The sequence below is a fragment of the Triticum urartu genome, chromosome 7 (assembly GCF_003073215.2).
Source record: "Triticum urartu cultivar G1812 chromosome 7, Tu2.1, whole genome shotgun sequence".
Taxonomy (NCBI): domain Eukaryota; kingdom Viridiplantae; phylum Streptophyta; class Magnoliopsida; order Poales; family Poaceae; genus Triticum; species Triticum urartu.
In genome coordinates this window covers 57,914,624-57,937,507 of record NC_053028.1, presented here as the reverse complement: position 1 = coordinate 57,937,507, position 22,884 = coordinate 57,914,624, and the positions used below count along the sequence as shown (strand labels likewise).

At 45.9% G+C, this 22,884-nt stretch overlaps 1 protein-coding gene across 1 annotated transcript in view; it reads right to left on the bottom strand.

Moving 5' to 3' along the window:
- The window catches only part of LOC125521064 (peroxidase 2-like), a 41,744-nt gene extending 22,760 nt beyond the window's left edge, over nt 1–18,984 (bottom strand). Inside the window, exons 1-2 of the mRNA XM_048686123.1 lie at nt 18,821–18,984; nt 16,720–16,838 (exon numbers count right to left, since the gene is read on the bottom strand). The gene's annotated coding sequence lies outside the window, so the exon portion shown is untranslated. The remainder of the gene's footprint in view (nt 1–16,719; nt 16,839–18,820) is intronic.
- Nucleotides 18,985–22,884: the final 3,900 nt, after the last annotated feature.

Sequence of the window (22,884 nt, the reverse complement as noted above, 5' to 3'; positions counted from 1 at the left end):
GAAGCCCATGGTGAGGCCCAGCGCCTCCTGTGTATTTTTTTGTTCTTTCTTCTCTTTCTTTATTCTCTGTTGGGCCTCTGCTTAGTTTCAGCCCGTTAGGTTTTTTTCCTTAGCTGCGATTTTATCAATTTCCAGGGCATTGCACTTTGCAGATCAGCCCTCATACATCATGCATATCTTATCTCACAAACGGTGCATCATATGTAAAAACTATAAATATGAAACTTGCTTAGAATTTTATGTAGATTAATAATTTGCCACTTTCATCTATGTTTGAAATGTTTAAAATGATGTTTAATTAAATTTTGCTCCTATGTCATGTTAAAATGGTTTAATTCATAACTAAATAACCGTAGCTCCAAACCTAACAAACTTTATATGTAAATGGGGTGGAAAAATGCCTAGTTTAACATGGTGTACTTGTTTTGCATGTTTAATAACTCTAAAATTGTTTTTAGGGCAGAACAGTACCAAACCTAATATATGCACATGAGGGGTTTCCGGACTTGTTGTCTTGTTGTTCCGGCCTCATTTAAACATGCCTAGATAGATAGTTTCATTATGCTTCATCTCTTGCCATGTTTAACAACATTTAATATTGTTGGGTACATAAACAAGATCGAAAATAAATAACTTGAATGTGGTGTTTCTTTAATATGCAACTCGTTGCATATTGAGCTCCACTTAACTTATAGTTTTGCTTGTGCACTTTGCCATGCCATGCCTCATTAAACCGGACATGCATCATACTTGATTGTGCATCATGCCATGTTATGCTTGGTTGTTTACCTTGTTATTTGCTTCTTTCCGGTGTTACTTCTTCGGGTTGGTTCCTATAACTTCGCGTTTGTGAGGATACGTTCAACTTCGCCCGTTTGTCTTCTTCATGGACTCGTTCTTCTTCCTTGCGGGATCTCAGGCAAGATGACCATACCCTCGACATCACTTCTATCTTTGCTTGCTAGATGCTCGCTCTTTTGCCATGCCTATGCTGTGATACATACCACTTGCTTATCATGCCTCCCATATTGTGAACCAAGCCTATAACCCACCTTGTCCTAGCAAACCGTTGTTTGGCTATGTTACTGCTTTGCTCAGCCCCTCTTATAGCATTGTTAGTTGCAGGTGAAGATTGAAGTTTGTTCCTTGTTGGAACATGGAGATGTTGTTCCTTGTTGGGACAGGTTTACTTGTTGGGATATCACAATATCTCTTATTTAATTAATGCATCTATATACTTGGTAAAGGGTGGAAGGCTCGGCCTTTTGCCTAGTGTTTTGTTCCACTCTTGCCGCCCTAGTTTCCGTCATATCGGTGTTATGTTCCCGGATTTTGCATTCCTTGCGCGGTTGGGTGATAATGGGAACCCCTTGACAGTTCGCCTTGAATAAAACTCCTCCCGCAATGTCCAACATTGGTTTTACCATTTGCCACCTAGCCTTTTCTTTTCCCTTGGGAGTCGCGCTCCTGAGGGTCATCTTACTTAAACCCCCCGGGGCAGTGCTCCTCTGAGTGTTGGTCCACCTCGTCAGCCGCCGGTGGCCACCAGGGGCAACTCTGGGATGGCCTACCGGAAGTTTAGACAATCTGAGTGTGCCCTGAGAACAAGATATGTGCAGCTCCTATCGGGATTTGTTGGCACATTCGGGCGGTGTTGCTGGATTTGTTTTATCATTGTCGAAATGTCTTGTAACCGGGATTCCGAGTCTGATCGGGTCTTCCCGCTAGAAGGAATATCCTTCGTTGACCGTGAGAGCTTGTGATGGGCTAAGTTGGGACTCCCCTGCAGGGATTGAACTTTCGAAAGGCGCGCCCGCGGTTATGGGCAGATGGGAATTTGTTAACGTCCGGTTGTAGAAAACCTGAAGTTGATCTTAATTAAAATGTATCAACCGCGTTTGTAACCGTGATATGAACACGGTGTTGGAGTTATGCTTGACGTAGGTTGTTCTAGGATCACTTCTTGATCATATTTGTTCGACCATGCTTTGCCTTCTCTTCTCGCTCTCATTTGCGTATGTTAGCCACCATATATGCTAGTCGCTTGCTGCAGCTCCACCTCATACCTTTACCTTACCCATAAGCTTAAATAGTCTTGATCGCGAGGGTGCGAGATTGCTGAGTTCCCGTGACTAACAGATACTTCCAAAACCAGCTTGCAGGTACCGTTGAACCATGCAGATGACTCAAGCAAGCTCAAGGAGGAGCTCGATGAAGCTCTTGTCCTTTGTGTTGTTTTGTTCTAGTTGATCAGTAGTGGAGCCCAGTTGGGGTCGATCGGGGACCTTGTCGCATTTGGGGTTCTTCTTTTATTTCGGTTCCGTAGTCGGACCTTGATTGTATTTGGATGTTGTAATGCTGTATTCATGTATTTGTGTGAAGTGACGATTGTAAGCCAACTATGTATCTTTTCCCTTATTGTATTACATGGGTTGTTTGCGAAGATTACCTCACTTGCAACATTGCTTTCAATGCGGTTATGCCTCTAAGTTGTGCTTCAACGCGTGGGAGATATAGCCGCATCGAGGGCGTTAAAAGTTGGTATCAGAGCCTTCCCCGACCTTAGGAGCCCCCACTCCTTGATCGTTTTTAGCAGCAGTTGTTGAGTCTAGGAAAAAATGTTTTGAGTCATTTAGGAATTATATATCGGAGAGTTTAGCAATTCTTTTTACTCCCCAGTCCCTTCATCGCTCTGGTAAGGCATCCTGACGTAGAGTTTTGACTCTTCTCTTCTCAAATTTCACTAAAAAAAATTTAGGATCACGCGGGTATCTTGGAATCGTTCCGATCGATTTGTGATGAGAACATTGTTCTTGGTGCCTCCTGTCATTTAGGGGTTGTGGCAGTGTCCCAGGGAGTTGAGCTCCGAGGTGTTGTCATCACAATTTTATCGTTGCAGTTCTGGAATACCTGAGATTAGTTTCGCCGACATCGAAAATCTCTTTTATGCAGTTGTTGGTGAGATAACCTCGACGCCACCCAGTACTGGGGCGGGAGTTCGGGAGTATTGCCATAACTTGTATAACGGATGCTTTTCGAAGGTTGAGGTAGACGATTTCCGAAGGTTTCTTGGTTATGTGTTGAAGGATGGATACAGCTGGATGTAGGATTTGTTAGCTTTGGGTGAGATATTATGCTTCCCCTGTATCCCCAACACCTGATCGCATAACCGGAAAATTTCGGGAGTTTATAAGTGGGAATTCAAGTAGCTCTTAGGATATCTTTCCGACAGATGTATGATATGAAATTGGGGTTCGACGTCTAGTGGTCCGCCTATCCACGGTTGGTTTTATAGTGGTCTCGTTGTGTCTTAAAGAGTCCTTGGCTATGCCGACTCGGGGACGCTTCGTATGTCATGTGCACTGCCTTGTACATGATGGTGTTGTACGATCGAGCCCGTGTAGGCCCCACCACGAAAACTTCAGATGAAATCTCTATCATATGTTTGTTCCGGCTTATTCTGCAAGCCAATCCTTTGTTTTTGTTTTGAGTTGTGGTATTCGAGTTGCTTCGAAGTCAAATGTTGATTCCATACCTTTCCTAAGCGGTGTTCTCATACTCCGATGTGGATACTAATCCTTCTTGGTAATCGAGATTGCCATGTTAATCCTTTTTCAACCGGCGTGTTTTCTCTTCAAGTGGATCCGATCTTTTCAACATCCGCAAGATCAATTATCAGTTCTTCTCAACGGTGCTCATTTCATCCGTCCCAAGTTGCCTTTGTTTTCCCTCCCTCCCACCCTTGTTTCTTCGAGGAACCATATTTCTTATTCAAGTATCATTTTATTGTTGTGAAGCCTCTCCATTCTTTTCCTTCAATGTTCTTATCCGGTGATTCTCATGAAGATACTAACGGAGCTTCTAGTTCATCATCCGTCGTCCTTTTCTTCTCCGGTGGTTTCAAGTCAAGCTTTGTTGATCATACCCTTTTCCTCATTTCAAGGTTTTCTCATGCCGGTGCAATTCTTAATCGTTCACCTCTCTCTATCCTATTGTTCCGGAGTGCTCAAGATATCTCGAAGATTCGTGTTTCCACTCTGCATCCATTCAAGATCTTTCGAGGATGTTCTCTCATTCAAGTCTTTTATTTCAACCGGTGCATTATCTCTCTTCAAATCGTTCAACGGTGTTTCTTTTGAGTGGGCCCTAACCCACAGGTCTTTTCCTAGGATCTTACCTGACTCTTCTAATTTTTTCCGGAGTTATTTTCAAATCTTCTAAAGTTGACGTAAGAATGAATTGTCATCAGTCATATGTATTTATTTAAGATCTTTCAAATTCTTTTCATCGTTGGCTCAACTTTTCCATTCTTCATTCCGGTGTGCCTCAATAATTCTTGGTGGTGTTTCTCGTTGTCATTCTCATCTTTTGAAGACCGAAGAAGAGTTTCTCTTTAATCTTGCTCCATTCTCTTCAAGATTCATGGTGCTAGCTTGTTGCCATCCTCTCATAATTATTTTCGATTGTGAGAATCTTTTTTTTCACCCATCAGGATATATTTAGGAGTCTTTTCAGTTTGATTATCCGGAGCCCATCATCTCAGAGTTATTCATTCCAGCTTTTAGCTCTCATACTCTAAATCATACCGCTGCTTAAATCAAGGATTCTCTAATCAGTTCGTGATCTCTTCGTTCTCTTGTATCTAAATTCCCTCAAGCATCTTCATTCATTTGCTAATTCTTCCCGGTGTTTCTCTATCTTTCCTCTGTCCATTTTCAATTCTTACGGTGGTTTGCTCAAGATTCTATTCCATGGTTATCATATCAACTCATTCGTTGTTTTCCAAATTCTACCGATGGCTTGTTGAAGACCGTCTCAAGTTTGTGCTATATCTATCTTAATCCATTCTACGAGAATAAGTAGTGTGCCAAATCCATTGGGTGTCATCAATTTAATTGGTGAAGGATACCAGAGGCTCATCAAGTTCTCGCTTTTCAATTGCTTCATCTTTCTTTTCCGGAGCCCCAAGTTTTCCATTTTATCTCGTCGCAAAGTCCCATCTAAATCAGTGCAAGGTTTCACCTTGTGTTTTCAATTTCTCATTCCTTTCGATTGATCATTCTTTTGTTTACCGGAGTTCTTCATGGAGGCTCTACATTTTGGTTCATCAAGGATTTAATTCCTTCTCGAAGTGTTCATCGAGATTCTTTTCAGAGGAGCTCAAGCATCCTTCATCTCGCAATCCGGAGCACAATTCTTCTTTCCTCATCTTTTGAGATGGTGTTATGTCACTCTTGACAATTTGAGTTTGTGTTTCATGATTCCCATGTTTGTCAAGATTGAGATATTTTAAATCCATCAACCTCTTTGTTGGAGTTATCTTGGGTTACAATTCACCTAAAGCCTTCCCTAAGGATTGTTGCTATTGAGGGTGCTCATAAAGGACCCAAGTTCTTCTTTTTATCCTCCCGGTGAATAAGTTTCTCGTCTCCTTGTTCATATCAATCCAAATCCATTGTTTTTGTTAGTGGCAGAATTGCACCCCATAATTTCGAGATGTTTTCCATAAGCCCACAACAAGCTTACTCTTTTCGTTGTTGGTTTTCCAACAACTCCGTTCTAGCATTTGTTGTAAGCGTGCTCTCTCAAGATATTGGTTCCCTTCGTTCATTCCATTCCATTCTTACTTTTGTTCCGGAGGCATTGCGATGTTGCTCTTTTCAACCCATCATTTTGTTTTGTCAAGATCATGCTTCTTTCTTTTGCTTATCCTTTTAACCAGAGTATTGTGTCCCTTTTCTCAAGCTCTTTCATTTTATCTAGTTTTTCATCTCTTTTAAACCGGAGTGCTGTCCGAGATCTTTCTTACCCCTTGTTCCATTCATTCAATAGTTACGGAGGCAGTGTATTATGATTTCATCAAGTATCTTCTCATCTTATCAAGTTCTTATTTAATTCCTTTTCTTTTCAATCAGAGTGCTGCCCGAAGTTGTTCTCCCTTGTTCCTCTTTTCTAACGGAGTGTTTTCAGCTTCGATCATCTCCGTTGTTTTCTTTTCTCAAAATGGCTTAACCTTTTCCAGGTTCATGGTTTCACTCGTTTGTCAAAGAAGCAACTTAGTTTTACCTCTTCTCTTTCTCTTCCATTTTCCCTCCGGTGCCATTCTAGATCTCGGGACGAGATCCTCTCGTAGTGGTGGAGTGTTGTGATGCCCCGAGACCGATGTGCCAGGTGTCTTCCAGTTATTCGCCGTCGTTGCCATGTCATTCGCTTGCGTGTTGCATCTTGTCATTGCATCATATGCATTGCATCATCATGTTTTCAAAACTTGCATCCGTCCGGGTTTTCCCAGTTCTCTCTGTTGTCCGTTCCGAGTCCAGACACACTTGCACGCGCCCGCGGCATGTCCGAAATAGTATTTTATAAGTGGCCGGAAAGTGTTCTCGAAATGGGTTGAAAGTTGGCGTGCGGTGTTGTTATGTTGTTAGTAGGTCGTCCGCCAAGTTTCATCGCATTCGGAGCTCGTTTGATAGTCCAACCGTTAAACTATAGAGGCAATATAACCGGTCTAACGTCAGACATTTTCGGTCTCCAGCAACAGTCGTTGGGCCTCCCTCTCTTCTCTTTCTCTCAGCTCGAGACCGTCTACACAGCTCACTACCCACCGCCAGGTCCAACCTAACCTCTCTCGTCAGCCTGCACCCCCCCTCGCGCACGTCCGAAAATTGTCCCGGACCCGACCCGAGCAGTCGCTACCGATGTGTCCGGATCATCCCCAAACATCTAAAAAACATCACCATTTTCTTATTTGGACTCCCTAGCTATTTTATTCGCGATCGTCTGATTGTGATCGGAGGGTCCGATTAGCCCCTGACCAAAAATCCTTGCTATATATACTGCCTTACCCTAGATCCTAGGAGCCTTGTCCCATCGATCCCATCACGCCGCCGCCACTCCTCCAGTCCCCTCTTCCTCGGGATCCCCTCCCGATCCAGCCCACCAACCAGCGCAAGCCACTTCTCCCCTCGATCCCGAATGGATCGTGTAGCTGCTCGAGGCCCCGAGCAAGAGCGCTCGGCCTCGTCCCCTCGCGCCACCGCCGCCGGCAACCAGCGCCACCAGGCCGTGCCCTGCTCCCTTCCTCCCCGTACCGCTCTCTCGAAATCTCTCATCTCTCTCGCCTCACCCTCTCTCTCTCTCTTCACAGGGAACGAGTGGGATATGCCATGGCCGCCCGCGGAAGCTTCGTCATTGCCGGGATCAAGTTCCTCCGGCCCCAGCCTCGGATCCGACGTCTCCAGCCTCCCTGCTGCCTTGCTTGTCCGCGCCAAGACCTCGCCTCTGCTCCACCTCAAGGCCTCGCCGTCGCTGCCGGACTTCGTCGGTGAACAACACTGCCGACCTGCGTCACCTGAAGCCACCGTGCCATGCCCGAGTCGAGCGCGAGCTCGTGGTCGAGCCGCTGAACGTGCCCACTGTAGTTGCATCCTCACTGTCTTCCGCACCCCCGCCGGCCCTTTGCAGCCGCGGTTGCCGCTGCTGTGCTCGTCTGTGTCCCCAGTGTCGGCAACCACCGCCTCCTCCTCTGCTTTTGAGCAGGAGGACGAGAAGCGCCCGATCCGTTTTGTCCTCTCGTCAATGCCCACGCGTGGACTCTGCGCCCATTGACTGCGATTGGGTCGGCCTCGTCCCAGGCCCAGCTCGCCCTCCATCGCCCAGCGCCAGGAAGGCCCAGCCACGCGCCGCTTCTTCCTCAGCCCAACGGTTCCTCTCTAGATCTGGGCTGAAGCCCATGGTGAGGCCCAACGCCTCCTGTGTATTTTTTTTGTTCTTTCTTCTCTTTCTTTATTCTCTATTGGGCCTCTGCTTAGTTTCAGCCCGTTAGGTTTTTTCCTTAGCTGCGATTTTATCAATTTCCAGGGCATTGCACTTTGCAGATCAGCCCTCATACATCATGCATATCTTATCTCACAAACGTGCATCATATGTAAAAACTTTAAATATGAAACTTGCTTAGATTTTGTGTAGATAAATAATTTGCCACTTTCATCTATGTTTGAAAATGTTTAAAATGATGTTTAATTTTAAATTTTGCTCCTATGTCATGTTAAAATGGTTTAATTCATAACTAAATAACCGTAGCTCCAAACCTAACAAACTTTATATGCATATGGGGTAGAATTTTGCCTAGTTTATCATGGTGACATTGTTTTGCATGTTTAATAACTCTAAAATTGTTTTTAGGGCAGAACAGTACCAACCTAATATATGCACATGAGGGGTTTCCGGACTTGTTGTCTTGTTGTTCCGGCCTCATTTAAACAGGCCTAGATAGATAGTTTCTTTATGCTTCATCTCTTGCATGTTTAACAACATTTAATATTGTTGGGTACATAAACAAGATCGAAAATAAATAATTGATGTGGTGTTTCTTTAATATGCAACTCGTTGCATATTGAGCTCCACTTAACTTTAGTTTTGCTTGTGCACTTTGCCATGCCATGCTCATTAAACCGGACATGCATCATACCTGATTGTGCATCATGCCATGTTATGCTTGGTTCTTTACCTTGTTATTTGCTTCTTTCCGGTGTTACTTCTTCGGGTTGGTTCCGATAACATCGCGTTTGTGAGGATACGTTCAACTTCGCCCGTTTGTCTTCTTCATGGACTCGTTCTTCTTCCTTGCGGGATTTCAGGCAAGATGACCATACCCTTGAAATCACTTCTATCTTTGCTTGCTAGTTGCTCGCTCTTTTGCTATGCCTATGCTGCGATACCTACCACTTGCTTATCATGCCTCCCATATTGTGAACCAAGCCTCTAACCCACCTTGTCCTAGCAAACCGTTGTTTGGCTATGTTACCGCTTTGCTCAGCCCCCTCTTATAGCGTTGTTAGTTGCAGGTGAAGATTGAAGTTTGTTCCTTGTTGGAACATGGAGATGTTGTTCCTTGTTGGAACATGTTTACTTGTTGGGATATCACAATATCTCTTATCTAATTAATGCATCTATATACTTGGTAAAGGGTGGAAGGCTCGGCCTTATGCCTGGTGTTTTGTTCCACTCTTGCCGCCCTAGTTTCCGTCATATTGGTGTTATGTTCCCGGATTTTGTGTTCCTTACGCGGTTGGGTAATAATGGGAACCCCTTGACAGTTCGCCTTGAATAAAACTCCTCCAGCAATGCCCAACCTTGGTTTTACCATTTGCCACCTAGCCTTTTCTTTCCCTTGGGTCGCGCTCCTGAGGGTCATCATTATTTTAACCCCCCGGGCCAGTGCTCCTCTGAGTGTTGGTCCACCTCGTCAGCCGCCGGTGGCCACCAGGGGCAACTCTGGGATGGCCTACCGGAAGTTTAGACAATCTGAGTGTGCCCTGAGAACAAGATATGTGCAGCTCCTATCGGGATTTGTTGGCACATTCGGGCGGTGTTGCTGGATTTGTTTTATCATTGTCGAAATGTCTTGTAACCGGGATTCCGAGTCTGATCGGGTCTTCCCGCTAGAAGGAATATCCTTCGTTGACCGTGAGAGCTTGTGATGGGCTAAGTTGGGACTCCCCTGCAGGGATTGAACTTTCGACAGGCGCGACCCGCGGTTATGGGCAGATGGGAATTTGTTAACGTCCGGTTGTAGAAAACCTAAAGTTGATCTTAATTAAAATGTATCAACCGCGTGTGTAACCGTGATATGGTCTCTTTCCGGCGGAGTCTGGGAAGTGAACACGGTGTTGGAGTTATGCCTGACGTAGGTTGTTCTAGGATCACTTCTTGATCATATTTGTTCGACCGTGCGTTGCCTTCTCTTCTCGCTCTCATTTGCGTATGTTAGCCACCATATATGCTAGTCGCTTGCTGCAGCTCCACCTCATACCTTTACCTTACCCGTAAGCTTAAATAGTCTTGATCGCGAGGGTGCGAGATTGCTGAGTCCCCGTGACTCACATATACTTCCAAAACCAGCTTGCAGGTGCCGTTGAACCATGCAGATGACTCAACCAAGCTCAAGGAGGAGCTTGATGACTCAATCGTGCAGGTGTTGTTTTGTTCTAGTTGATCAGTATTGGAGCCTAGTTGGGGTCGATCGGGGACCTTGTCGCATTTGCGGTTCTTCTTTTATTTTGGTTCCGTAGTCGGACCTTGATTGTATTTGGATGTTGTAATGCTGTATTTATGTATTTGTGTGAAGTGGCGATTGTAAGCCAACTATGTATCTTTTCCCTTATTGTATTACATGGGTTGTTTGCGAAGATTACCTCACTTGCGACATTGCTTTCAATGCGTTTATGCCTCTAAGTCGTGCTTTGACACGTGGGAGATATAGCCGCATCGAGGGCGTTACAAGTATATCCCACTCGTTCCCTAAGCCGTACGATGTCTTTTGCGATGCCTCTCTCCAAGGTCTTGGCGCAGTGTTGATGCAAGAAAAGAAAGTTGTGGCTTATACCTCCCGCCAGTTGAAGCCCAACGAGAAGAACTACCCCACTCATGATCTCGAGTTGGCGGCAGTTGTGCATACTCTTTTGACTTGGAGACATCTCTTATTGGGAAGAAAAGTGGACATCTTCACTGACCACAAGAGTCTCAAGTACATCTTCACGCAGCCTAATCTCAACCTCAGGAAAACTCGATGGGTCAAAATTATCCAAGAGTATAATCCGAGTATCGAGTATACTCCAGGCAAGGCCAATGTGATTGCTGACGCATTGAGCAGGAAGGCTTATTGCAACAGCCTGATTCTCAAGCCTTATCAACCCGAGCTTTGTGAAGCTTTCCGCAAACTTAATCTGCAAGTTGTTCCTCAAGGTTTCCTCGCCAACCTTCAAGTCTCTCCTACCTTGGAAGACCAGATTCGCCAAGCTCAGCTTCTTGATGCTATGGTGAAGAAGGTAAAAATTGGGATTGCCAAGAGTCAACCCAAGTACAAGTGCTACCGCCTCGATGATAAGGATACTCTCTTCTTCGAGGATCGTATTGTTGTGCCCAAAGGTGACCTTCGTAAAGTGATCATGAACGAGGCTCACAATTCTCTCCTCTCCATCCACCCTGGGAGCACGAAGATGTATCAGGACCTCAAGCAGGCTTATTGGTGGACTTGAATGAAGCGCGAGATTGCTCAATTCGTGAATGAGTGTGATGTCTGCAGAAGAGTGAAGGCAGAACACCAAAGGCCAGCTGGTCTCCTCCAACCTCTTGCCATTCCAGAATGAAAGTTTGACCATATTGAGATGGACTTCGTGACTGGGTTTCCAAAGTCCAAACGTGGCAATGATGCTATATTCGTTGTCATCGACAAACTCACTAAAGTGGCTCACTTTCTGCCTATCAAAGAGTCAATCACTGCAGCTTAATTGGCGGAGCTCTATACCTCTCGAATTGTCTCTCTGCACGGTATTCCACAAGTGATCTCTTCAGACCGTGGCAGCATCTTTACCTCCAAGTTTTGGGAATCTTTCTAGAAGGCCATGGGCACCAACATCCGCTTCAGCACAGCTTTCCATCCGCAAACTAGCGGTCAAGTCGAGCGTGTCAATCAGATTCTTGAAGATATGCTCAGGGCTTGTGTGATCTCCTTCGGCATGAAGTGGGAGGATTGTCTTCCTTATGTTGAATTCTCCTACAACAACAGTTTTCAAGCAAATTCGGACAAGGCCCCATTTGAAATTCTGTATGGCAGGAAGTGTCATACCCCTCTCAACTGGTCTGAAATCGGTGAACATCAACTTGTGGGAAATGACTTAATCACAGAGGCAGAGGAAATGTGCAAAGTCATTCGAGATAACCTCAAAGCAGCCCAATCCCGCCAGAAGAGCTACTATGATAGTAAGCACCGTGATTTTGCTTTCGAGATCAGAGATCATGTTTACCTCTGCGTCTCTCCAATGAAAGGTACTCGTCGCTTCGGTATCAAAGGGAAGCTTGCCCCTAGATACGTGGGACCTTTCAAGATCGTCAGCAAGAGAGGCGATCTCGCCTATCAACTCGAGCTTCCTTCAAACTTTACAAAATGTTCATGACGTGTTCCATGTCTCTCAGCTCCGAAAGTGCTTCAAGACTCCTGACCGCACCATCAACTTCGAGGACATTGAGCTCCAAGAAGATCTTTCTTATCGTGAGCACCCCGTTGCTATTCTTAAAGAGACTGAACGCAAAACTCGCAACAAGTCAATCAAATTCCTCAAAGTCAAGTGGTCACACCATTCCGACCGTGAAGCTACCTGGGAACACGAGGATCACCTCCGTTCTGAGTACCCGGCGTTCTTTCAGTCCTAGATCTCGGGACGAGATCCTTTCGTAGTGGTGGAGTGTTGTAACACCCCGGATATGATTTTCCCAATATGTAATCCAACTCTTGCCGTTTCCGGCGTTAAGTTATTTTATTTTCTTGGGTTCGGGTTTTTGTCTCCGTGTGTTGTTATTGTTGTCATGCATCTCATATCATATCATCATGTGCATTGCATTTGCATACATGTTAATCTCATGCATTCGAACATTTTCCCCGTTGTCCGTTTTGCATTCTGGTGCTTCGTTCTCCTCCGGTGGTCATTTCTACCTTTCTTTCGTGTGCGGGGATTAAACATTTTCGGATTGGACCGAGACTTGCCAAGCAGCCTTGGTTTACTATCGGTAGACCGCCTGTCAAGTTCCGTACCATTTGGACTTCGTTTGATGCTCCAACGGTTAACCGAAGGACCGGAAAGGCCTCGTATGTGTTGCAGCCCAACACCCCTCCATTTTGGCCCAAACCCCACCAAAACCCTCTCCATCATCTAGAGCGTTCGATCACGATCGCGTGGCCGAAAATCGCACCTCATTTGTACACTCCTAGCTCTCTCTCTGTCTATATATAGACCCCTCCTAAAAATTCGCGGTTCCACTCTCCCCCAAACCCTAGCCCCGCTCCATCCGCGCGCTGGACACGTCCGGTCCGCGCCGGACAAATCCCGCCGCCGTGCCCGCGCCAATCGGCGCGTGACACGTGGCACGCCCCCGCTGCCGCCGCTCCGGCCCGGGAGGCCCGAGTCGGGCCCCCGCGAGCCCGTCGCCCGCGCCGCCCGGTGGCTCCACCTCCGCCGGCCTGCTCCGCCGCCCGCTGCCACCACCTCGTCGCCGGCCACCGCGCCACCTCACCGCCGCCTCGCCGCCCGACCTCGCCGGCCTGCTCCGCCGCCCGCCACCACAGTCCTCGCCGGCCGCCGCCTCCTCCCGGCGCCCGCGCCTCGCCTCCGGCCAGATCCAGGCGCGGGAGGGCCGGATCCGGCGACCCCGACCTCGCCGGCCGCCGTCGTCGTCATCTCCGGCGAGATCCGCCACCGCCTCGTTTTGCGTGCCCGTGTCAACCCTAATCTGCGAGGTGGAATTTTCTTCTAAGTCCCCGATTCCCAGATCCATATGCCCTTGTTCATCGCATCGTAACTCCACATCCGTAGCTCCGTTTTGGGCATATAGCATATCAAAATGTTCCTCTCAGAGAGTACATCATTTCATCTCATTGCATCATTTTCATTTGAGTTCGTCTTGATGCCCGAAATTCTGTTACAAGAATGTTATTTGAAATAATTGTCAGATCTGCTGCTTCATTTATATATTTGTCATTTTTGCAAGGCGATTAAGTTGGGTAACGCCAGGGTTTTCCCAGTCACGACGTTGTAAAACGACGGCCAGTGAATTGTAATACGACTCACTATAGGGCGAATTCGAGCTCGGTACCCGGGGATCCTCTAGAGTCGACCTGCAGGCATGCAAGCTTGCAAAGTGGAGCATTCGTTAATGCTGATTTCAGGGACTTAGCATTTCCACTAAGTCCTTGAGCTGTTTATCTCAATATGCCATATGTTCATGTTGTTTCCTACTGATCCGTGCCTCTTTTGAGGATGATCAGTAAGGATGTTTTGTTAATCTTGTAGTGCTCTATCCATCCATGTCTTTGTTTGAAATTATGGAGCACCCTAGCTTGAGTCAATCGAGCTCTACTTTTGTCATTTCGTGAATCTGGGCAGATTGTCTACTTGTTAGCAATTTTGCCGAGGATGTTGTAGTTGATCCATGCATGCTATGTTATTGTTTTTGCCATGTCTAGCTTGTATTTTGTGTATTATTGATGGGGGTATGCTTAGATTGTCATGAGTTGCTCTGTAGTGAGTGCATCGAGCTCGTAAGCATGCCTACTTGATATCTGTTTCAGCATGCTCCAGTTTTCACGAAGTCTAAGAACTGATTATGTTTTTTGCCATGTTCACATGCTTGCAAATGTATTTTCTGATCCCTTTTGGCTCAAGGTCACTAAGGGACTTTTGTTAAGCTCTTTGAGTAGCTCTATGCCATGCTTTACTTTGCCATGTTCAGGTCCTGTAGCATATAGTTTTCATGCTCCAAAGTGGGCTACCTGATCTGAAATTCCAGACAAGTGTTAATTTCACTAAGTCTGAAATCTGTTTACCAAATGCATTTTTGCTATGCTTGTTTGAACCTGTTAATGGATGAATTGGCCGTAGCTCAGTGCTAGTCTTTTGTTAAGCATCATAAATGGATCCCTGACATGTATTTTGATGCCATGTTTGGGTGTTGTAGCATGTTCATCTTGTTGCATCTAGTTGGCTACTTGCTGTAAATCGCAGAACGTGGTCATATTTGAATCGCTTGCCATTCCCAAACCGTAACTCCGATTCCGGCGTTCTTTATATCGTTTTCAAGCGATTTCATCCCATCTTTACAGTGGCATACTTGGTTTTCCAAGTTGAGGCCAGGTTCATGCATTCCTTGTTAAATCTTGCATATGCATCACATATTGCATCCCGCATAGCATACCATCTTTGCATCATATTGTTTGAGCCTTGCACGTGGTTGATTGTGTCCTTGTTGCTTGTTTGTCTTGTTTGGGTAGAGCCGGGAGACGAGTTCGCCAACGAGGAGCCCGTTGAGTTTGCTTTCGAGGATCCAGTCAACTCTGACAACTTTGCAGGCAAGATGATCATACCCTCGAAATCACTACTATCTTTGCTTCGCTAGATGCTCACTCTTTTGCTATGCCTATGCTACGATGCCTGCCACTTGCTTATCATGCCTCCCAAATTGCCATGTCAAACCTCTAACCCACCATGTCCTAGCAAACCATTGATTGGCTATGTTACCGCTTTGCTCAGCCCCTCTTATAGCGTTGCTAGTTGCAGGTGAAGATTGGAGACCGTTCCTGGTTGGGACATTATTTACTTGTGGGGATATCATTATATTGCCTTGTTATCTTAATGCATCTATATACTTGGTAAAGGGTGGAAGGCTCGGCCTCTCGCCTAATGTTTTGTTCCACTCTTGCCGCCCTAGTTTTCGTTATATCGGTGTTATGTTCCCAGATTTTTGCGTTCCTTACGCGGTTGGGTGATAATGGAAACCCCTTGATAGTTCACCTTGATTAAAGTTTTTCCAGCAATGCCCAACCTTGGTTTTACCATTTGCCACCTAGCCTCTTTTCCCTTGGGTTTCCGGAGCCCGAAGGTCATCTTATTTTAAACCCCCCCCCCCCCCCGGGGCCAGTGCTCCTCTGAGTGTTGGTCCACCTCGTCAGCCGTCGGTGGCCACCAGGGGCAACTCTGGGCTGGCCTACCGGAAGTTTAGACAATCTGAGTGTGCCCTGAGAACAAGATATGTGCAGCTCCTATCAGGATTTGTCGGCACATTCGGGCGGTGTTGCTGGATTGATTTTAACTTGTCGAAGTGTCTTGTAGAACCGGGATACCGAGTCTGATCGGAATGTCTCGGGAGGAGGTCTATTCCTTCGTTGACCGTGAGAGCTTGTCATGGGCTAAGTTGGGACTCCCCTGCAGGTATTTGTACTTTCGAAAGTCGTGCCCGCGGTTATGGGCAGATGGGAATTTGTTAATGTCGGGTTGTAGACAACTTGAACCTTAACTTAATTAAAATGAATCAACAGTGTGAGTTACCGTGATGGTCTCTTCTCGGCGGAGTCCGGGAAGCGAACACGGTGTTGGAGTAATGCTTGCCGCAGGTTGCTCTCTAGTTTCTCGTTCGCGCTTTGCCTCCTCTTCTCGCTCTCTTTTGCGAACATGTTAGCCACCATATATGCTAGTCGCTTGCTGCAGCTCCACATATATTACCTTGCCTTACCTATAAGCTTAAATAGTCTTGATCGCGAGGGTGCGAGATTGCTGAGTCCTTCTGGCTCAAAGATTACTTCCAAACCAGATACAGGGCCTGATGATTCCGTTCCAGATGACGTGCTTAAGCTCAAGTGGGAGTTCGACGAGGACTCACGCCGATATTACGTGTCTTTCCCTGATGATCAGTAGTGGTGCCCAGTTGGGGTGATCGGGACCGTGTCGCATGTTGGGTTTATCTTTCATTTTGGCGCCGTAGTCGGGCCATGAGTGTTTGGTTGATGTAATGCTAATTATGTACTTTGATTGACGTGGCGAGTGTAAGCCAACTATGTATCTCCCCTTTTATTATCTATATTACATGGGATGTTGTGATGATTGCCTAACTTGCGACATTGCTTTCAATGCGGTTATGCCTCTAAGTCGTGCCTCGACACATGGGAGATATAGCCTTTCTACTCGAGGGCATTACAATGCTGGATGCTGAATGCCTCCCTGTTTAATTGTAAAGCAAAACTGAATTAAAGCGACATTGAATTCTGAATGTTGCTGATAACACAATTATACTGAATGCTGAATGCTGAATGCTGGAGTAGTTGATGTTGCTGAATGTTGAATGATGATGCTGGAGTACTGAATTAGGAGCAGGAGTAGTAAATTCACTTACTGGAGTACTGAATGATGATGCTGGAGTACTGAATGATGATGATGTTTTAAATTGATGCCAGTACTCCTACTCTCTGTACATTTGGAGCACACTCTCTTCTCTCAGTGCAGCAGTGCTTGCTACCAAAAATAAATAAACTGTGTCAGCTAACTACTGGTAGATGAAGCTAACCACTGGTAGATGAACCTTTTCCTGAATATGCCGAAACTTGAACTGAATTTCAGTGCAACGGTCTTCCTACTGGTAGATCTACCATATCTAAATTCAATGCCATCAATGAACCTTTTCCTTTAACTGAAACTTGAACTGAATTTAACCGCTCACTCCTTTAATTAACTTAAACCTTTTCCTTCAAGTAAAATAAACTGAAATCTTTTCCTTTAATTAACTTAAACCTTTTCCTTCAAGTAAAATAAACTGAAATATATTCCTTCATGCATTGTGAATAGTTTATCTTCTCTCTCTTCTCTTTGTCTTCTCTTCTCTGCCTACAAGAGGAGTACTCCATTTACAGTAGCAGTGCAAAGAATTTTGTACTCCTGCTCCTAATTCAGCAATTAGTGTAGGAGTAGTTTAGTGCAGCTCTTGGAGTAGTAGAGGAAGAGGAGCAGTAGTGCAAAGAATTCTCAAACTTTATCATGGACTGAATAATGGTGCATAATTCAGTCAAATTCAGTTAAGGATTTTGTTAGGTTTGTTACTGGATCATTCATGGACTAAATAATTCAGTCAAGTTCATCTAAGATAATTCAGTTTGCATCATTCATGGACTGAATAATGCTGGTGCAAAGTTTAGTGATCACATAATTCAGGTTAAAGCATGTTCTTCCTGTGTTGCTGTATTTTGTTAGGGATTTTTCTACTGCTGTCAGCACTGTTGTTTATTGTACTCCTCTTTTCTCTTCTCTTATCTTCTCTTCTCCTCTATTAGGAGTATAGTAGTAGGAGTAGGACTTACTGTTTAGCAAGGATTTTGTCTGGAGTATTAACTTATTAACTGTGAGCAGTCAATTTGTCAATGTTTATGTTTTTATTTTTGTTGTCACTACAATTTGTGGAGATGCTCTCTCTGTTCTTCCTCTTTATCCCCATGAAATACTCCTGGAGTAGGTTTTAATAGATGATTATCAGACACTTTTGTCAGTGTAAATTTGCTCTGCGTTTTTGTAAATATGGAATTTGTTTTTCTGCAGGATATCACTTTGTAAAATACCTTATCAGTGTTGATTTGCTTTTTACTTTTTTCAGGAAAGAACAAGCTACTAACACTTCTTCAGGGAAGAACAAGAAATTGTCATTTCTACAGGGAAAAGAACAAAGGTACCATCAGTTTTTAGTATTTCTTTTTATAAAAAAATATTAGTATCTCAATATGAAACAAGTTGAGGCAAGTATTTCAACAAAAATAACACTGCTAGGAGAGGTTAAATGAACATGCCTTTTGTTTTCCATATAAGAGGGTTAACTGAGCAGCCTTTCAGATATTCTCAAAAGAAAAAGAAAAAGAGCAGTCTTTCAGATGAGAGGTAAACTGAAAAGGCACAGTGGCTGGACATGAGGCGACTTGAGCAAGGATCTATACTGTGTCTGGACACTAAGATTAACCAATCAACTTTTTCATGCTGTAACAGGAATAATAGTAACAGGACTAATCAACATGCAGCAAATAATCGATACATAATTATTGGTATGTTTTTATATACTCCCTCTGTAAACAAATAGAGGTCGTATGTCCCATCTCCTATGCAGCGGTGAAGAGAGCTGAAGCAGAGCATGTTTATTTAGGCTGAAGAACAGAGTCCAACAGAACAGAGGAGGCAGAAAACTGAACCCCGGAGACGCTTTGGCACGCGCATAGGAAGCCCGCCGTCCGATGTGCAAGCAAAGGTTTGGGTAACTTCCTGATGAGGTCTATAGGGCTGGCTGGGAAAAGGAATTGGGCATCTCAAGATCACACCACGAATTGAACCTGGGGTACCCTGGCAAGCACCAACTGTAAAGCAAAGATGCATGGTGCCCAACGTTCAGAGATGAACAGCGGCACAACATTCAGAAGCAGCGGCGCAGGTTGTTCCTTCAGGCTAGAGCAGGGGTGGAGTACCTTGAGGCTGGAGCAGGGGTGGATCGGCGTCCTCCATAGCACCGGGGGCACGGAGCGGAGCAGGGGTGGAGCAGCGTCCTCCATGGCGTCGGTATCCCGGCGCGCGAGCGAGCTGCGTGGTGGATCTGGGAGGGAGAGAGGATGGGGTCTCCCCTGAAGCTCACGGACACCGGCGCCAGGAGCTTGGCGGCGGTGAAGGCCTCGCATCGACGGAATCCGTCGCCGGCTTGAACTCAAAGGTCCAAGTTTGAACTCAATCCGTCGCCGCGGGAAGGAGGAGAGGAGCTCGGCGAGGCCACCGAAGGTGGGGGAGGAGAGCGCGGAGACGCGATAGAAGGTGGGGAGGGGAGGGGGAGGGGGGAGAGCGCGGCGGCAGCGCGGCGGCGAGACGGAGAAGAGCATCGAGCGGACCGCGGCGGCCAGCCGGAGAAGAGAGTGAGGGCGAGGACCGCGGGTTCGGTCGGAAATAGATGGAGGGGGTTTTCGCAAAAAAGACGTCGCGACATCTAAATCCGAACGGAGGGAGTAGATGATCGATGTAACGGGTGTGATCTGTTGGAAATCATTTTATGTTATGATTTGTGGAAGATTGTAAACATGAAAATCAAGCTCAGCGGTCAACGGCAATGCAGTACGTACTTTGTAGTTTGTTTTCTTCTCACTTTTTTTTGCGACCGGTTTTGTGTGTGTTTGTTTCTGTGCCTTTTTTGGGCTGGGTTTTGTGTGGTTTTTGTCTTTTCATTTTCTTAATTTTAATTTTCATCAACTTTTTCTCTTTTCAAATTTGTGAACCTTTTCAAATTCTTGAACTTCTAGCTTGTGAACTTTTTTCAAAACTTTATTTTTTAGAATTCCACGATTTTTTTTTGAATATCACTAACCATTTTTCCAATTCTTAAACATTTTTAAGCTTCGTGGACTTTTTGAAATTTTTGTGAACTTTTTTATGGACTTTTCTCAAATTCGCTATTGTTTTAAAAAAATTGTGACCGCATTTTTTTTTTCATATTTTATCAAGTTTTTAAAAAGTCAATGGACAACTGGTGAACCAGTCAGCCGGTCAACCAAGGAGATCCATGCGAGCCAGCGATGCGTTAGGAGATGCGAGAGAGCATAGCCTCACATTTGCTGGGTGAGGTGAGTAAATAAAGCGAAAAAAGAAGTGTGTTACAAATGGACCAGTCCTGCATTGCCCAGCACGATGGCTGATCTTATGTAGCCCATTAGAGCATCTCAACAGCCGCGCTAAACTAGCGCCGCGCCGCAAATTAGGCCATTTTAGCGCGCGCGCAACGCGGGGGGTCGCTCCAGCGCGCGCTATAACGGGCTGGGCGCGCGGTCGAAAACACTTAGCCGCGCGGTGTATTTCGGGCGCCCGCTGCAGCGCGCGGCACACTCCAGCGCTCGCGCCCGCACTTCCTCTCCCACTTCCACCCCCCGTCCGGCCGCGCCGCCGCCGCCGCCCGCGCCCCCCGGCGACCGTTCAGACTTCCCCGGCCTATCCCCGCGCGCCCGCGCTTCCGCCCCATCCCCTCCTAGTCCCGCCGGCGCTCGCGCGCCTCCGTCGTCCGAGGAACAGCGCTCGAGTGCTCGCTGCCGCGCCGCGCCCGCAAGGTGTTTGACAAAACGCCTACAAGGTATGCATCGCTCAAACTTCATGAATTTGATGCATGTTTTGAATTGTAGTTTTCATAGTATAGTATTGAACATTGTAGATGAGTTCGTTGTATGATTCTTCCGGAGAAGAATTTGATATGGAAGAGGAGGAGGATCTTGCAATGATCCTAGCTATGCATATAAAAAAACCGAAGCACGGTGGTTCGGTTATGGGTCGGCAGAAAATTTGGAGGGATAGGATCGATGCCCACAACAGATTGATCAGGCATTATTTTGCGGAGAATCCCATATACCCCGAGTCGTATTTTCGTCGCCGGTTTAGGATGAGCACCGAGTTGTTCAGGCGCATTGCAGAGAAACTAGCGAGCCATGACCGTTTTTTTCAGCAAAGGAGGAATGCTGCCGGAGAGCTCGGGCATAGCACCTTTCAGAAGGTGACAGCCGCTTTGCGTATGTTGGCATATGGTATACCGGCTGATCTTGTTGATGATCACTTGGCTATGGGTGAGAGCCAAGCCATCATGTGTGTCAAGCGCTTTGTAGTGGGAATTGTGCAAGTGTTTGGCGAGGAGTATTTGAGATCTCCCAATGCTGAAGACGTCGCAAGGCTATTGGCGATGAACAAAGCTCACGGTTTTCCTGGCATGCTTGGCTCAATAGATTGCATGCATTGGAGTTGGAATAATTGTCCAAAGGCATGGCATGGGCAATTCCACGGCCAAAAAAAAGGGTTCCACTATAATCCTTGAAGCGGTGGCCGATCAGGAGACTTGGATTTGGCATGCATTTTTTGGAATGCCTGGATCTTTGAATGACATCAATGTTGTCAACCGGTCACCACTGATGAATAAGATTGCAAACGGTGAGTTGCCACCGGTGCAGTTTGTAGCAAATGGCCGTACGTACAACTATGGCTATTATCTAGCGGATGGCATCTATCCAAAGTGACAAACCTTCGTGAAGCCGTTGAAAAGCCGAAAGGTAAGAAAAATCTTGACTTCCACAATGCTCATGCGGCGGCTAGAAAAGATGTGGAGAGAGCATTTGGGATTTTGCAAGCCCAATTTGCTATTGTGAGAGGACCGGCTAGATTTTGGGATCAAAAAATGCTTTGGTACATCATGCACGCTTGTGTGATCATGCACAACATGATCATCGAGAATGAACGTGGCCAAGATTTAGACTACTCACAGTATGAGCTCTTGGGATATCCCGTGCGAGTGCGACGAACGGCTGAAAGGGTAGCCCATTTTATTGCCTCCTATCATGCCATTCGGCGTCCCGCAACGCACAATGAACTTCAGAATGATTTGATTGAAGAGTGGTGGGTATGGCATGGACGACAAAGAGCATGATGATATCTGCATTCGACATTGTATTGTTCATGAACTATTTGTTGTGTTTATTGCATTTGTTGTACTGAACGATAAACTATTTGTTTGAGTTGTAATGATAACGAAATTGAACTATTTATTGTTGATTTATTTTGTTTGTTTGATTATTTTTGCTCATAATACATGTATATGTGGTTTGTGCGGCGCGCGCGCTGTATTTTTGCACTCTGCTGGAGCGGCGCGTGCGCGCTGCATTATAGCGCGGCTGCTGGAGCCAGCGCAGGCGGGCGCGCTAAACCAGCCGAAGCGCGCCGGCAAACAGATTTTTTGCGCGCGACTGTTGGAGATGCTCTTAACGAGCCAAGTCGGTCAAAAGTAGACAGAGAATGTATGGGAAAAGACCTTTTTACCATTTTCTTTACCATATTCGTACGGAAAAGTTGTCCAAGAGTTTGGGACTTTTGTATGTCGATAATTTATTTTAGTGTAAGTAGCATGGTAACTTACGTACCACAAACATGATAACTTACGCAGCTCAGACATGATAATTTTGGGCCCGGATTTTTTTCTTTCTCGAAACATATCAAACATGAAATTTAGTTTTAAAGGTCTCGTCACGGCAGATTTAATGGTGAAAATGAATCTTTATATCGGACCGGTGGTTTGAGCTACAAAATGTTTTAGATTCTCAAATGGGGAGAATCTTGTATGAAGGAGGTCTTCCGGGATGCGCGCGGGATTTCAGCCGGAGTGCGCCACCGGGAGGGGAGGAGCTAACGTCGGCGGAGAGGAGCGGGGCGGCCAGGGGAGACGACCGGAGGAGAAGCGACGGGGGTGCGGGCAGATGTGAGCGGTACGGCGGCGGTGGGGAGGAGTAGGCGGCGGATCGGTATGTATAAGAAATATTTTTGGTCAGATAAGCTGCAGATTGTACCTATATATAGGAACTCTTGGAGACTACCTTTGGTCGGGAACTCTTTTTTTTTGCGGGGAAACCAGAAAGCTTTATTCATATGAAGGTGTTCTTGGGACAATCAGCCAAAAGGCTGGTCACCAAAAAATCCGGAGTCTCCTCAAGCCAGCTATCGGTCACATTCAGAATGCAAGCGTGCT